Here is an 18788-nt window from a genome sequence, read left to right on the forward strand (position 1 = left end):
CACTCACCCACAGACCCACCCACTCACTCACTCACCCAGCCGCCCACCCGCTTGCTCACTCACTCACTCACCCACAGACCCACCCACTCACTCACAGACCCACCCACTCACTCACAGACCCACTCACTCACAGACCCACTCACTCACTCACTCACTCACTCACTCACTCACTCACTCACTCACTCAGAAGTCCATGTTCCACAAGGGGTATTAACACTCCTAACTTCAATAAGTGTTTATGTAACAGCATGGATCAAGGCTTCACGTATATGTCAGTAACTGGATTTGAAATGAAAGGTATTTCTTTCTTTTTTTACTATGTTAACTTGAAAAACTAAGATCAATTTACAATTTCTCTTTTATTTCATTTTAAATTTGTAGATAATGTAAAAAACACCCTATCCAATTATTCAAAATGAGCAAAATTACTCTCGAGACAAATCGTTTTCTCAGAGTGATCAGTTATGCCCATGTTAACAATTCCTTTAACCCAAATATAAAGAATACAGGACCTTTGATATTTTATGAAACTGTCAACGTTCACAACAGAAATGCGTTTTTGATTCTAACAGTGTAGGTGAGAGAAGCTAATAAATCACATCCCCGGTTGAAACTAAAGCCAGAGCAAGTGTATAGGGTGTTTGGCTTATTATTGCTTCAATGGGATTAGCAAGCTTGTATTTGTTCCTCACCCAACTGGAACTGTGACTTTTCTTATCACAAGATGGACAACAAAAGGAGAATTTAAGATTGCTGATATTTTCCTTGATAGTGACAATTTAAGGCCTGTAGGAGCTGGGAACGGGTCAGTAAACCAACAGATTACAATTGTTCATGAGGAAGATAGTATTTCACAAACCTTGAGGTGCATTTGCCTTTCAACATGTTTACAGCCCCATCCCATGTTTGGGTTTTGTTCGAGCTGAATCAGAAGTAAGGCGATTCCAGTGTATTTTAAGAATTGCTATATTCTCACGGAAGATGTAGATTTGTCAGATTTGCATATCATGAGCAGTCATGGACAGCATGAATTGCAGTTAGGCAGAAATCTATATTAAGGTTCTTCTAAGATCTAATGACACGACCTGCCACTTTCAAATTTAAAAAGTTTGGAGACTTTGTATGAGGTGATGTTTGATCTGGATTTGAAATACACATTGGTTTATATTTGTGCTGTATTGAACACTTTCAGGTACTTCCCCATTCACAAGACCCGTCACTGCACTGTACACATAATGCAATCATTGCAGAGTCCACAATATCATTAGATGACATATTTGATTGAGAGTGTTTAGGAGAGTCCGACAGGTTTGGCTACATGCTACTACACACAATCCGTTCTCCATGAATCATAACTCCAAAATATTTTTCTCTGGAAATCTAACAAATAAGCCCACATGGTTCCCCATGGTTATTTGTTGAGACCATTAATAGCTACAGACTGGAGTGGTTTGTGATTTAACCAGACTTGATCACTATATCGATATTTCCATGAGGGAGTGTTTGTTAACTTTGTGATATCATTCCAATCAAGAAATTAACTTGATCCATACCAACTTTGATGCTATGCGACTAGTGGGCAGAACAATGACACATTGGCTGTACGTCTCCTCAGCCTAAATTTGTCATCCTTACTTTGCCAAAAAATCAATCAAAACATTCCATAAATATTGATTAGCAATAGTATTAAACCTGTTCTGTGATTCCACTCCCCTTCTGGCATGCTATAAGCTGTATATGCCTACTTGCCTCATTGATAGGTGTGTAAATAACATCTATATTCACTGAGCGCGTGATAAGAAGAATAGCAACATGCAGCTACAATTCCAGACACTTACAATTATATATACTGCTGTGGCAATACACCACATACAGAAATAGCACCCGATGTAAGACTGTTATTTAGTCTAACACTTTGGTAATTATTGTTAAAATAGATCATTCTATACCCTTACTTTTTCCTTTATATGCTAACAATATTTTCACATTTTCAAGTAATTGAGTTGTTAACAGTAAACAGATCATAATATTTAACTTTCAGAGAAATGGGTTTTATGTTTGCCATGTGTTCTGATTATGGATATCAGCATTGTGTAAATATATGCATGGCACTTACAGGAGATCATTAGGCAAATGTTTAAGGTAGTGCATTGTCGGGGCTGAATGGTTCCTGCCCCACATGATATGATATATGTGATGTACTGTTGGTTCCATCGATAGCGACATTATCGCCAGCTTTTCGGTAATTAATACACATTATTATTACTGCTGAACTAACTGTACTGCACACTGTGTGTTGATGATGATATTGCACAACTACCTCTGATACTAGAAATACTTATTATATAGGGGGTACGGGTTGCCCAGTCGTCTAAGGCACCGCGATTCGCTGTGCAAAGTTGCGTCCCTTGGGCATGCCAGAAACCTATGATCGTAGGTTCGAATTCTGGCTCGCCCCAAATATGTTACTAATTTTGTCAGCACAATACCTGTGCTCGTGGATTTCACCGAAGTGGTAAACATCTGAGACCTGCATCACTTCGAGCTTTCCTCCCACATTAAGCTGACACACCGTGATATGACTGGTATACTGTTAAAAATGGCATTAAACCCAAGTCACTCACAGTTATTATATTAAAGTATGGACATTAGGGGGTATGAGTGGCCAAGTCACCTAAGGCAATTGACTGGGCAGGTTGCATCCCTTGGGTGCGCTAGAAATCTATTATTGATGGTTCAAATCCCAATTTGCCCTGATGATGTTTCTAGGTGTGTCAGCACTATGCCCATGCTCATGGGTTTCACCAAAGTAAATGTCTAAGACCTGCATCACTTCAGGCTTTCCTCCTCGTGGTCGAGTGGTAGAGCGTCCGCCCGGAGAGCGGAAGGTCCGGTGTTCGATCCCCAGCCTCGTCATACCTAAAGACGTTAAAAGATGGTACTTGTTGTTACCCTGTCTGGCGCTCGGCATTAAGGGGCTAGAACAAGGACTGGTCTGCTCGGAGTCAGTATACTGTGTCTGAGTGGGGTATTCATGTTAAACTGCGGCATGGTATCTCAGTGAGCTAGCACTATAAATTGGCATCAGTCCGGACTAGTACAAGCAGCAACAAAAACACACACACACACACACACGCACGCACGCACGCACGCACGCACGCACGCACGCACGCACGCACGCACGCACGCACGCACGCACGCACGCACGCACGCACACACACACACACACACACGCACACACACACACACACACACACACACGTGCATGTTCGTCCCTATATAAGTGCAATAATCTTGGAAGCTACGTTAAACCCAATTTCACTTCACCTATTATAAATTGCATTTTCATAAAGTATCAGAAAAAAATCTTACCAATGATTTAAAGCTTTAACTACGCCAACAGTTTCTTATGTCCAGTCCTATATGTTAACCTTTTTGCTGACTCAGCCAAACTTCACTGAACCAGTTAAAGCTCAACAAATTAACAGTGCTGTTTGTTGAAGACAATGCTTCTCTTAGAACAGGTGAGTCAAAACTAGGAATCTCCTCCGCTCACTAGGGTGTGCCAGCAGTATATCTACACACACTGATGGTCACTTTCAGCACTTGACACGATAGCTTGTCAATGTTGATGAATCACTGTCTGCCAAAGTGGGGAGGAACTCTAGCGACAGTGAATCATGACGCTTTAGAAAAGTCCTGAATTTGATATTCAACAAAATTTCACCCCATCCAAACCTACCAAATATAATATTTTCAATCAAATGTGATCATTAGTTTAAGCTTTATGTTTTTTGACGCTTGATATAATTTAAAAGTTCATGTAAATGCCAGGACCTCCGTTAAACCTGAAAAAACGGGGGGAAATTTAGGCTAAAATAGAGAATTGGTTAGTTAAACAGGCAAAGTGATGTCTATTTTCTCAACCTCCGTCCTGGCCAAACAAGCTGCCTAGATTGACATGCCATGCACCTCTGAGGTCCTGTAGTGAAGCAGGACATCCGTGTCTGCGGCCTCATCCTCAACGCCACTCAAAATAGGAGGTGTTTACATGAAGGAACAGCAAGCTTTACTCTAAGTAACAAATTTACACTTTGAGTTTTTTGTGGTTTTAAACGATTTAATTGTTGTCCAAATAGAGAAGCCTGATGTCGGTGTTAAGATTTGAAAGAAAGACATCATTAGAGAGTGAGTGATTGCAATGGGTTTACTCTGAAGCAGTAGAGTAATTTTAGGTATGATGATATTATATATCTGACTCGGTTATACCTTACTTAGTCTACATAATTGGGGTTGTCATTGATTTGAAGTTTTAGCATTGACGCATTGATTCAGAAGTATGACATTATATTGATAAATGGATTAATAATAAGATTAGTTATTCTGTATGTGTATAGATACAAACTAAGTATGTAGACCTGCAATTTAATGCTGAATATATATTTCGTTGATTCACTAAACTGAATTTTCTGCCTTCTCATTGTTCATTTTAACTATGATAATGTTGGCAGTGAATTATTAATTTGGTATCAATATTCCGTAATTTGTACCAATACAGCATCCACATTAAACAATTACGGGTACATCGATATTGCAATCCATCTTGCCATCCTTACAGTTAACCTGTCTGCCTGGACTGTGATTTCACTGCTAAAGGGAACTGATGAACTTTAATAAATTTAAAGAAAACAGTGGTCATAATTAAATTAAACCAGAACAGGATATATTTATTTAGCCTTAGCAACTCTTCGCTCTTGTTTGATTGTTTAAAGTGACTTAATAAAAATGTTGTTTAGGAAGCTATGTAAATATTTTGATTTAATGTACTTGTCACATTGGAGGTGTTCAATAAAAGAAACGCAGCCAACTTCCCAAAAACTTAAAGTGTAAATACACGGCACCTCCATCGTCCTGTTGATGTTTTGGCTCATGCCTGGACACATGCGAAATGTTAACACTGTGTCACAGCCATAATGGGCTACTAGCACAACTCTAAACACCGCCATCATCAATACCTTTGACCTGTGGTCGGAGTGAGCCGTTGGAATTATCAATATTGTCAAAGAGAATTCCCGACACTAAATAAAGTTCATCTAGAGGTGTTTAATACACCAGGATATCCTGATACTGGTGACCCATCAGTGTACTGTTGTCATTGGATCATTCACCACGTGGGGAATCCTGGTTAGATTTGGTCCACAGCAAACTATGCTGGCAACTAACGGGATTGGGTGGTCAGGCTCGGTGACTTGGTTGATAAGGTGTCCTTGTGCTCACAATATTGTTCACTGGATTGTCTGGTCCAGACTTATGTAATATCAGGCCTCCCATCATAAAGGTGAATATTGCTGAGTGTGGTGTTAAACGACAAATATTTGTTTCTTCATAGTGTGATGGGTATTGTTTTACCTCACAGCAATATTCCAGCTTTGTCACAGCTTCTTGTACTTTTATAGAGACTAGGTCAGATAAACCAGTGGTTGATAGCATGAACATAATAATTCTGTGAACATATATTGCTAGGATAAGAAGCTTGTTGAATAATTCACTCAACATCCTTCTGGTGTTGTTTTTTCTCATTAGGCAAAACAATGAATACCAGTATGTATGCTTCTAGTTGCCCACCTGAAATTAAATGGACCCACAGATCCTAAACATTTTTTCTGTTTGTTATGAGTTGCTCAGTACATAATAGATTCTATGTCCATCCAGGTATTGTTCATATTTTATGCCCCCAGCTAACATTTGTTGGGCATCAAGTTTAACCTACCAGTTTTGTTTTGTTTGTTGTTTAACGCTGCACTCAGCAATATTCCAGCTGTATGATGGCAGTCTGTAAATATTTGAGTCTTGAGCAGACAATCCAGTGATTGATATCATGAGCATCAATTGACACAACTGGGATACAATCACATGCATCAACCAAGTCAGCAACCCAGACCACCCGATCCCGTTAGTCGCCTTTTACAACAAGCACAGTTGCCTTTTACGGCAAGCATGAGTTGCTGAAGACCTATTCTTCCCCAGATCTTCCAGTGTTTAACATAGCAGTTATCTTCATTTGAAAGCAGGATTTCACTCACATACTTCAACGTACCGTCCTAAAAGAAATTGTAAGGAAGGAAAAAAAATGACCAACCTACCAGGGCCCACTTGCACAAAGCAATCTTAGCGCTAAGACTGTTGTAAGCCTATGCTGAAGTATGGGAGTTACGATCATCTTAGCGCTAAGATCGCTTTGTACAAGTGGGCCCTGTACCTTACAGAACTCGATTTAGCTATATAAAACATGCACCAGTACGACCTATTATTGAAAAATTGCAAACTAATGTTTATGTCTACATGCACCAAGTGTATGGGAAATGGGAAATGACTTGTCCACACAAAATTGATCTTTGAACACACTCAATACTTGTAAAGTACATTTACCATACTACATCACTAATCCCTGTTTGTCATGCTATCTGTGGTTAGATGTCATCAAACTGTGGTTACTTCAGGATTATGTGCACATTGTCCTATTACATTTTACAGCAATTGATTTATGTGACACTGCCAGCAGACAGGCCTATGTTTCATAAATGTATGGGACCTGAGGGAGCACCTTGGTTTTTGTCTGGTGCAACTACGTTTTCATGTCAACATGTACATGGTGCAAGTTCAATAAAGTTCCTTAAGTCAACCCCTGCCTTATGTTTGGATGGGCTGAAACAGGAAAAAACATGATAATTTTCTTGGCCTTACAATAGTTTGGATTAGATTACACTTCAATCTTCTGAAAATATTCAGGATTGTTTTGGATGAGACTGTACATTTTATGTGAAACTTCTCTAAATATATGCAGGTGTAAACTCAAATGTTAAGACCCTCAGTATGTACCTGAAGAGATGTGTAGTTGTTGAAACAAACAGTCTAACTTCAAGTGTATATCTAGAATATGTCCAGTGTATATCCAACGTATATCCCAGCAGTGAGTATTCTCATCATAACCACCACACGAGGCACAAGGGTAGTTCAGAGGAGGCATTAAATGTCATCATATTATTGGCAATCCCAGTATAACACAATCCATTTGTAACAATATTTGTGATCCATCTAATGTTTTCATTAAACATTTAAAGTTTCAAATATAGAACAAGCCAGTCAACAAATATTTACTATCTTTCAGAGGGGAAATGAGCAGATGTTTCACAGTGTTGCACAATGTTGTATCATGCCTCCTCTTTGCTTTGTGAGGAGAAGTGTGTTCTCAATGTTTGTACAGAAAATGCAAGTGTTTGCTACGACGCCTCTCTCACCAACCCCCTCGTTAGCACTTTACTGATGATTACAAATGTTCTGTCGTGTCCATGGTGTCAAAGATATATCAATTCTTGTAACAGTGCATGTAGGATGCAAGATGTATTTTCTATTAATACTTTCTAATAAGTGATCATCAATATTTTTGTTATTGATATAGTTTGTCTCCAGTGTGTTTGGTGAGAAGTTTGAGATATACATGATTCATCTTTCTTAGGATAAAGGATCTGATCATGTTTTAACATGTACATACATTTCACTGTGCAGAGTTGTGCCCCTTATCTGTTCCAGGATCCACTGGTCGTTGGTTGCAATTTGAAGTTATGATCCTTCATCTGTAGTACCATGTGATTGATATAAATTGTAAATGATAGTCAAGTAAATATTTGAAATATTTTGATTTGAACATGAAGTGTTCAACAAAAGTTACCAAGTAGTCTCAGTAAATTGTTCAAACTGAAGTTATCACATACATCAGACATCATGCTCATTCAACGAGGCATCATACAAAACTACATTGATAAGGAATAGTAAATTTGTTAAATGTCAAACATCAGTACCAGAGAATATCTAGTGTTGATTATCCATCGAAGGGAGAAATAGCAGTGAAAATTATATGAATGGATTTCTGAACATCAGCGATGGTTCCAGGTATTAGGAAATTGTTAATACTCTGCACAGTGGAATGTCTGATGAGTGTACTAATCACTTTTTTGTTCACCAATGATTAAATTTGAATGCACAGGTTCTCCCAATATCTTAGCTAGGCAAGCTTTACATTATATTAGTGGCTTTTCTTGACCAATATAGGGGCGGTCGGGTAGCGTAGTGGTTAAAGTGTTCGCTCGTCACGCCGAAGGCCCGGGTTGGGTTCCTGACATGGGTACAATGTGTGAAGCCCATTTCTGGTGTCCCCCGCCATTATATTGCTGGAATATTGCTAAATGCTGTGTAAAACCATACTCACTCACTCACTCTTGACCAATATACAAAAATACAGAAGTAACAAAGGTATTAGGATTTACGGGTCAGTTTGTAAGTTAAGATTTCTAACATCATTTTATGTTTGTGTTGTAATTTAAACCTCCATGAGTGTAAGATAAGACCATCACATTATAAGGAAAATGTTGAAATGAGCAAAGTTTTAACAGAGTACGGTGTTCTTATCATTGTGGGTGAATTCTTAGCTCACCTGACTGAAAGTATAGTGAGCTGATGTTTTGGCCTGTTTGTCTGGTGTTTGTGGTGTGTTGAAAACATCTTCTCTTCAGAAACCACTTGGCTACTGCCAGTGTTAGAAGTTAGCACTAGTCTGATAGTCCTTGGCAAACTGCCCAATAGTTAAGGTATCATAAGGACAAGTAGAGACTTTTCATCGCTACTACTGGGCCAATGAAACTAAGACTTCACATGCTTGTTCCCACCAATGATGGCACCCAAATTTGTTCGGGAGGCTCTAATCTGATTTTCAAAATATGTTCCATGACTTTGAACTTTGTCCACAATGAAAGCCAGAACTTCTCATGGCTATTACTCAGATTGGTTGGTTTGTCTTTTGTTTAACGCTGCACTCAGCAATATTCCAGCTAAGGTATATGATGGCGGTCTGTACATAATCAAATCTGGATCAGACAATCCAGTGATTAATATCATGAGCACCGATCCATGCAATTGGGATAGATGACATGCATGATCCAAGTTAGCGAGCCTGACCACCCGATCCCGTTTGTCGCCTTTTACGATAAGCATAGTCGCCTTTTACTGCAAGCATGGGTTGCTGAAGACCTATTCTACCCTGGAATCTTCATGGGTCTCTATAACTCATGAAATTTGGTATATGTGTTGTTAGTAGTAGGTCTCACTATATATGTTCCTATTTTTTGTGATATTTTAATTTTTGACCTTGATTTTTCAAAGGCATTTTGGCTCTGTACACTTCTTCTTTGAAAGTGACAGATTGAGAAAGCTGAACTTTGGCATATTTCTCACATCATGATGACATTATGATGAGATTTTGACAGTAAAAGTGTCGATCTTTGTTAACATTTTTAACTGTTGACTATATATCAAGGTGAGCTACAGTGCCTGTGGCACTTTTTTCTAATTTTCATGGTATCAGGCCTCCATTAAACGCCAATGTCTTCAAGCCTTATTCCGAAAGGAATATCGCTTGATTTTCTATCTTACCATTTTAAATCATCCATGTTTGTTGTGCAACTTGTGTATGAGGTTTGATGTTAACTGTTCGGGGCTCCTAGTTACACAAACCCTGTCTTGTTCCTAAGCTGTGGATACAGATACTTTATTTGTGCTACGTTTCGGCCTGTTCACTTCCCTATCAAAGCAAGGACGACGTGCTTGGTGTAGTATATAAAAGACAGGTATGGTTTTCTTCATCTGTGTGGTAATTATAGCCTGTGACTTGTTGATACAGTATCACACAGCTCAACGGTAATCCAATGTAATCATTATCAAAATCCTCCCGCATGCCTTATCACCCCCATGGCTAGCCCAGGCCTAATGTGCCAACTTGACTTGTTCACTTTGTATTTTTATTCCAAGGCTTTTTCTAGGTAAGCATTTCTGAGTGGTTGTCAAGATCAAATGGATTCCTGTTTAACAGTTTGATATGTTTTGTCATGGAGAAGTCAGGAAAATCTGTTGATTCAAGTGGTAGAATCCACAAACCCCAAACCATGTTGTGGTTGAGGTTAAGTTCTCTATAATTTTGTAAAATGACCTTAAATGGTCCAGTTTTACTTGTTAAAAGACACACGCAGAATGGCCAGTGACTTCCTAGGTCAGAATCAACGACAAGAGTGAGTGAGTGAGTGAGTTAGGTTTAACGCCGCTTTTATCAGTATTCCAGTTATATCGCGGCGTGTCAGCTTAATGTGGGAGGAAAGCCCCAAGTGATGCAGGTCTCAGACATTTACCACTTCGGTGAAACCCACGAGCACGGGTATGGTGCCTACAAACCTAGAAACATAATTGGGGCGAACCGGGATTCGAACCCACAATCATAGGTTTCTGGTGTGCACAAGGGACGCAACTCTGCACAGCGAATCGCGGCGCCTTAGACGACGGGGCCACCCATGCCCCCTCAACTGCCAGAACAATAGCATGACGTCATCATAATGGTTTCGGGACAATAAAAATGTGTCTACGGCCCATTGACCACCCTGGGGAGAGCATGTTTTTCTTGTGTTAACAGGATATTTTTTGGTCACTGCTTCCAGGAAATTTGTCCACATGGCAAAGAAGCTGGACTTTGTTTGGGTAAAAGTTATTTTTTCCCCTTTCCCAATAGGTATATCAAATGTCGTATTTCCTCGATTAACCATAAATATTTCTTTTAGACTCTCTTTATCCCAGACATATCTTTAATCGTAAAGACGGGGCAGTCGGGTGGCCTAGTGGTTAAAGCGTCACGCCGAAGACCCGGGTTCGATTCCCGACATGGGTACAATGTGTGTAGCCCATTTCTGGTGTCCCCCACCGTGATATTGTTGGAATATTGCTAAAAGCGGGGTAAAACCATACTCACTCACTCATTCACTAATCGTAAAGACAATAATGGGGAGAATTCTGTGCATGAAAACTCCCTGCCATTTTCTCAAGACTGTGTATTTAATCGAGACCCCGGTGTTTAATTGAGACCCGGCATTTAATGGAGGAAATACGGTAGTCGTTGGTCCCTTACATAGTTTTCATGACATGATAGTCAAGGGATTTCTAATAAGGCAGGCATGTTATCACATTTAAGACAACCGCTCTAGAATGTGTGGAACTGTGTTATATAGACCATACTTGTGAAGATTATTAGGCAACACTTGGTAGGTTATAAGGACAAGAGATTTATGGCGCTGTCTGTTTTTGTTTACAGTCAAATCATTGAAATCAAATTATGTGAAATAGTGGAAACTATTTAACTTTTTTAGAGATAGCTCAAGGTCTAGACCAACCTGATTTATCAAGAATTTGATCTTAGTAGATTTACATATGATTTACTTTTATTATTAAACATAGAATGATATTAATTGGAGACGCTAATACTACATGAAGATCACACTTGCACCTGTGTGAAGTTTCTTGTATCAACACCGATAAATTCTGCGGACTCTTTTGAAATTCCCCATTTTTTTCTGTTTTAGGATTTTTTATGATCAATTGTAGAAGGCATTTAAAAATAAAATACCAAGTACTTGTGCACCAGGCCTGCAAAGGGCAGCAAACAAGGTTGTCAAGCACTAACCTTGAAAAAGCCAGCAGACACCATGAGTTATGCCCCTTTGTTCATGACCACCAGGATCTGCTGTTCTGGGTTTGAATCCCATATTCACCTTCAGTAGGGTGGAGGATAAAGCAAATGTTATGTGTGGTCAAACTAAATCCTTATTTCCAAAATCTAAAAAATTGACTTCTTTAAATAGAAGTACGGTGCATAGGAGTTTTGTTATCACTGAAATATGTTATTCAAACCAGTGGGAAGATCGAATGGGTCAGCTGATTGATAAAGAAACAAACGGTCCCTAATGATTAGAATTGCTGACGTTTTGCCATACCTGTGTACACACTTGTTTTTTTATGGTTTATGGTATCCGATTTCTGAAGAGAATTAACTGTTTCATTGTACCAGATAATTGAAACTTTTGATTGATTTCCTTTCAGCAGAACAAAGACAGAGATATAGTCACATCAAAATATTGGCATAATGTTGCATTCAAATTAGTTTTAGAAAATGCTATCTGGTTGAATCAGATGCATTATGTAAAACATATTATTACCTACCCGTGACAGGTACAGGTATTTCAGGTGATATCGGGCAGTCTCACCTGTACACTAATAGTATTACATAATGCAGAGCTGACAAATTAGTTCAGAGACTTACCTCCGACTCACAAAATAAACAATTGCACTTATTTTAGGATTGCTAATTTGATTTCAAAACGTGATCAGTCATTCCCTCGACAGACACTTTAATAGCTAGCGGGTAAGAGTTGTTTTTGATGAAAGCCAGGTTGTGAATCAAGAGGATCTATGGGAGGATAAGATATAGAGCTGAAGATATACCCAGGCTTATTCACATTCATCGGCTGTTCGCAATAAGTATTCCTTTGAAACGACACGGATTAAAATTCCTGAACGCCCTAGCTGTTACTTCTATGTAGACAAGCAGCAGTAATCGGTGTCATTTGAATCAGACATTACCTTTTTTTTCATGGCAATCTAATTCATCTTTATATATGGTTTTCATCGCATTTCTTCAAATAAGGCGTATCATGGTCTTAATATGATGGGACCTCGGTGAGTTATCAGTAGGTGAAATCAGAAATTACATACGGTAATAGTCCCAGGAATTACACTGGAGATTGTTTATCAATGCTTTTCACATTCTGACTCCCCTCTGCAAGACACCTTAAAGCAAAGGCTTTTAAGATTTGTTTGGACTCAGTGAAGCAGTGGTTTGGAAAGCATCATTTCACGCTCTCCCATCACCACATCAGAAGCATGATCAGACATTCAGAAGGTTTCCTAAAACATAAAAATCATTTTAAAAGTATGTGTGTATTGTAATTGTACAATCCAGAGATATATCACTTTCAGAAATAGGAACTATATAAGCTTGATTTCATCTTTATTTCGCTTCGTCCCATCTCCAACACGTACCAACGTTGCAAACTTTGGTCACACCTAATTTCCCAAATATGTTTTCACGTTTGTATGTCAATATATAGTTGGCCATTTTGCAGATATATTACATGAAGATTAAAATTAATAACTGCGTTACTTAGATGTGCAATGGTTATCATGTCATCTCACGCGTGTATATTTTTCATAATATTGATGTCTACAGACAAAGTGTTATTTCAATAGAAAACATAAAGTTTTAATATCAGAACTTTAAAAGGGGTTGAATAATTTGAGTTTAAATTGTAATTTCCTTTTTGTGTACAAGTATGTGGTATATTTTACATCAGATGGGGAATGTGAGGTTTTGATAAGTCATGACTTTAATGTTGTTAATATTAATAACCTTTCAAAAAGCTGTGAATGAAATCAAATAGAATATGTATCGTATTCAACATAATAAGCACCCAGCGCGCTCTCAAAATTAGAAATAGGGGGCTCTTATTAGAATACAATTTTGGTGGGGAAAAAAACAGAGTTGAAAGATCGTAAATTTCGTGGTTTATGCTGACAGCCTGAAATGATCCAAAAGAAAAGTCTGTGCGTATTTTACACGACAGATATATATTTCCAGGATTTAATTGCCCATAATTAAGGGTGAATACAACACACGAGTGTGTATTATACACAAATAAATAAGTTTTGTGTACATTGATCAATCGGAAGGGGTGCTAATAGGGATTGTTCACTAGCCAATATATTAGTAAATATCACCGTGGGCACTTTTTAGAGAGGGGCGCTTACTACGTCAAATATAGTATGTTTTTTTTATTCATGTGATGACTCAACATTTCAGTATTTAGCTACTTTTTCAGTTTTCATCAATTCACAAACATATTTATTTGAATCCATTAGTATTGATTAGCTATGTGTATAAGTGTGCTTGATAACATCTTAGTTATTTGCAAATTTTATTTTTTGATAATTTACTTCAACCTTTAATGTGAAATCTTTGAGTTGGGTTTGATTCAATCTCATAATTTGAGGATTGTATGTGTTATTTATGATGAATAATACTCGTGTGCTTGAAGTTAATTCATTTGATTGCAAGACGCCTCCTACTGCTGCCATCTCAAGTCTTAGCGTGACATGATCGTGTGCCTCAATCGTTGACTGAATTATCACAAGTTTGTATGTGCCTCACTCAATGCCAGTTCAAGAAACTGTTGAAAAAGAAGCCCCTTCGACACAATAGGCCCAACCATCCAGGGGACCAGTCAGTGTCATAAAAGAATTCAGGGTCTGCCTTATCTGCCAATTGATGATCCCTTTAAACGTGTGTGCCTACCACTCTGTATGATGACAAATTGGGGAAGTCCTCCCCATTGTCGTACGAAAGATGAGATAAACTCCTCATAGATTGAACACCACACAGGGGAGTAGTGATCTTTGATGAGAAATTCATGTCATTCTTAGCTACAACTGATGCAATCAAACGACTAGACATTCTTGAGTATTAGATGATTTTTTGGCCGCACCTCCATACTGTAAACCGGACATAGCGGCTCATTAAGTCATCGCGTGTCACTAGCATGAGATCTCTATGTTTGTCTGCCTTGTTTCAGCATTTAACCCCAATTTGTCACTTGGTGTATCGAGTATTCCTGTGCTGCCCCCTGGTGTGAAATTCGGGAAGGTTAGGCACACGACTCTGACAAGAGTTTGACGTTATCTCCCATGCAATGAAATCATCTTACATTTCAGACACCACAGACTTAATCAAGTTGATCAGACACCACCCAATTAAATTTACACAACTTGCAAGAACTGACACCAAGCGTGCCATCTCTTCTTTGTTGTGAATATCTTGTTTATCTCATATTAATAGCACACTCTCATATTTATCAGTTGATTAATTAGACATATTAATTGTTCTTCTTTAGAAATGGACTCCTGCTAAGCCACTATGTCCTCTGTGCATTCTCAACATTCACAGATAGCTGTCGCAAATGCATGTTTTTGAAATAATCTTTGTTGTGTCAGATACTGATATTATGTTTTAGTCCTGACTAATGGAGCAATAATATTTGTGATTCATTGTCACCAGTTTCAAGTGGATAATATGTTTAAATAATTTTAAACTTCCATATTCTGCTACTTATGAATGATACAATTTAAGATAGCAAGATAGCAAAAATATTTGATAGATTTTCAAATTTTTGTCAATAAAGATTTTTATATGTATTAATCACCAATTCACCATGAATAGCAATGATTAAATCTCGAGTTTTTCATCATTTCTGCATTATTTGAGCAGATATTAGCATCTGGATAAGTGTGGTATATAAATGTATAATATAATATAATTTCATCTAATTGTAAAACAGAGTTGGCCTCTCAAAAAATGTCAAAAGTGTGTTTTTTTAATTCTAATTTCAGTTGTTTTTCTTGTTGGTCAGTCTCTTGAACCGGCTAACCTGTATAAGGCCTAAATAGAGAAAAATTGTGTTAAACCATGACAATAAGTAGGACGTCATTCTGAAATATTCACAGCAAGCTACTAATACTGTACGGTATACTTGACAACAAGGAGCAGTATAACTTGCGACCCATCATTGTTTGTATCGAGTGAAGTCGTATATTTGTATATTTACCCACAAACAAATCCAGTGAACAAAAAACTCTGTTTCTAAATTATTTTTAACAGTATGAACCTATTTTGATACCAAGTACAAGCAAAGTTTTATGTACTTTGCCACACATAAAAGGGAAAAAAGGACTCATAGAATCTGATGAAATTTGAGATTAATGTTTATTTGATCAGTTGCTATTAGGCTGTGTAGACCATAGCAACAGACATGTCCATCGATCAACAATATCTGGCAGTCACACAAATATACTCCAACGTCATTTATTAATATGTGCAGCTTGCCCCATGGATAATCTTGTACTAACTTTAGTTAACTAAGGCAAACAACACATGGATTTATTGACTGTCGTCACTCTATAAATGTAAAGATGAGCTATTTTGGGTTTCTAATCTATTTCATATTGAAGTTGTATGCTACCCTAAGAGCTACCAGTATCGCAGAGAGGGGATCAATGTTGGTAACGACTCCATTTTCGTTGCCTCAATGACTTAGTGTACAAACCTGGTTCTGCTTTTTTTAACTGATAAGAAAATATGCAGAATATGCTCTTTTTTTGTTTGATTATCTTTTTTCTGTCAATGAACTCTTCTCATATTATTTATTCTTAGTTGGAGTTTTGTGTTAGGTATATAACACTAACTTACGTGGAATTTGTTCAATGCTGCAGTGTCAAGTGCTCAGAATTTTTTATATTATTGATTATTCTTTCCTTTTAAAGTAGCAGGATCAAAACTTTGAAAGTAGAATTCACAAAGGGCTGTCTCTGTTCCCCCCCCCCCCCAATTTTTTAATTTTTTTATTTGCATTGTGAAATATTGGCCCCCAATTAATTTTTTTTTTTTTTAAATCCAATTTCAAATATAAGCTTGAAGCTTTCTAATAAGGCTTCGCACTTCCGGAAATATTTCAAAAGGCAAATGTTGCCCGGAAATAATATGTTTTGACAATATCTGTATGCTATTTTTAGAACTCTGTGAGTATGCCTAATAAAATTATGATTGTAGCTCCAAGAAAGACGTCTTAAATTTTGGTAATTGTTGGAGCATCACTGTAAAGTGGATAGAGATTGGTATGTAAAATTTATACTGATATGTGCTCTTCATTCAGTCACAAAAAGTGACTTTCAGCATAACTTGGCACTTTTTACCTATGACGGGTCGGGCACAGAACCAAATCACTTTGTAGGCCTCATATTGAGAGTAACATTACTTTCCTCCGGCACGAAGTGGGGCAGGGATATAAGAAAGGAGTATGTCCATTCGTCCATCCAGTTCTCAATAGGGACAAATTTTCTCAAAAACTGTTAAAGAAAGAGAAATTTTACACAGATGTTACTGGTCATGATCTCAAAAGAGTTCAGAAATTGGTGTCTTAAATTATTTTTTACGGATATGTCCCTCGCTCCTTGCTTTTCCGACCGCCTCCGTGGTCTAGTGGTAGAGCGTCCGTCCAGAGAGCGGAAGTTCCAGGGTGCAATCCCAGGCCGCATCATACCAAAAGATGTTAAAAGATGGTACTTGTTGTTACCCAAAAGGGGCTAAAACAAGGACTGGTAGGCTCGGAGTCAGTATACTGTGTCTGAATGGGGAATTCATGTTAAACTGCGGCATGGTATTTTAGTGAGCTAGCATCAGTCCGGACTAGTACAAGCAGCCTCACACACATATGCATGCACTTTGCTATATATAAGTGCAATAATCTTGGATGCGATGTTAAACCCCATTTCACCTCACCTCACCTCACCATGCTTTTCCACTAAGTGCACAGTACCTGCAATGGTGACAGTTTTCTCAGAGACTATTGACGTTACATGACATGGTTATGCAAGCAATACTTGTCAAGACTTAGTTTGAAAATTGATGCCATAAATTATTTATGTTACGCAGTTACATCCCTTGATCCATGTTATTTTACTTAGTGCTACATACTCCATAAGTTACATGATTGAAACTTTGCAAGCTTATCTGGGAGATACTTTTCAAGACTTGAGGTGGAAAATTGGTGCCATAAATTATTTTTCCAAAGAAGGGGCCTTTCATGTTAATAATTCTTTCTGATGACATAAAACGACCCTCGTGCTTATCTCTTTTTAAGGCTTTATAGAACTCTTTTTTTTTTCAGTGTTAACTTTATCCTGCATATTAGTGACTACTCTATGAAAAAACGAAATCCTTATGTGCTCCATGGCGGCGGAGAGTGATAACTAGGGTGGGGACGAGTCCAAATTTACTACCTGGGTACCCATCCGCCTATTATCCGACCCTACCCGTATATCCGTAGTAGGTCTCAAGAGCAAGGTACAAACTGTCCATTTGAGAAAAGTTTGACTGTAGCCCTGGCAAAATGTGTTTAGATACACATATAAAACGATCTGGTGTATACACTGAATTTGACTGAAGTTTTATTTTTATTCAAACATATAAAAGTCAGAAGGAATGTGCCTAGTAGTCATGAAGAACTACGAACATTAGTGACTTGTAGTTTAAACATAGAGTTCTGGATAATTTCTGTCTTTAAACAATATATCACGTGACTAACCATGGGTCCGGGTAGTCCTGTGGGTACCCGGGTCCTGCTCATTACCCACCCGACCCGAGTCCCTGAGTTACCCGTCCCAGCCCTAGTGATAACTCTGTTTTCCTGTTTTTCAGGGCACTATCATTTGCAGAAACACAAGGGCCTGCCAATACCTGCCCACACGACAGTTGAACAGAATGAGGGCTTCTGCAGATAGTGGCTCATGATTCTGTGAAATAAAGCAACGTTGCTCGCGGAGAATTCGTGGATTGGCAACTGTGTGGCTGCTTGATTCCTGAGAGTTTCTGGGACTTTTGTCCTGCCCCCACACTGAAGCACATGGTACATGTGTTATTGCCTTGGGCAAGTGTTATTGCCTTGGGCAAGTGACTTTGGTCGAAATATGCCTCTGTTCGCCATCAGTTAATGGGTTTCCAGTAGGTTGATATATAATGTGACTATTAACCTGCTAGCACCTTACAGGAAGTTTAGGTTGTATACTCCCCAGGGAGCTGAGAATGACTATCAAGTGCACACTGCTCCACTGACAGGGGGGCGGTCGGGTAGCCTAGTGGTTAAAGCGTTAGTTCGTCACGACAAAGACCTGGGTTCGATTCCCGACATGGGCACAATATGTGAAGGCCATTTCCGGTGTCCCCAGCCGTGATATTGCTGGAGTATTGCTAAAAT

At 38.4% G+C, this 18788-nt stretch overlaps 1 protein-coding gene across 1 annotated transcript in view; it reads left to right on the top strand.

Annotated features, from left to right (window-relative positions):
* The window catches only part of LOC139446122 (cysteine-rich DPF motif domain-containing protein 1-like), a 49421-nt gene extending 30959 nt beyond the window's left edge, over positions 1–18462 (top strand). The window contains exon 5 of the mRNA XM_071227404.1: positions 18233–18462. The gene's annotated coding sequence lies outside the window, so the exon portion shown is untranslated. The remainder of the gene's footprint in view (positions 1–18232) is intronic.
* The last annotated feature ends 326 nt before the right edge of the window (positions 18463–18788 follow it).

The sequence above is a fragment of the Haliotis cracherodii genome, unplaced genomic scaffold, assembly GCF_022045235.1.
Source record: "Haliotis cracherodii isolate W230 unplaced genomic scaffold, xgHalCrac1.p SCAF_6, whole genome shotgun sequence".
Taxonomy (NCBI): Eukaryota; Metazoa; Mollusca; class Gastropoda; order Lepetellida; family Haliotidae; genus Haliotis; species Haliotis cracherodii.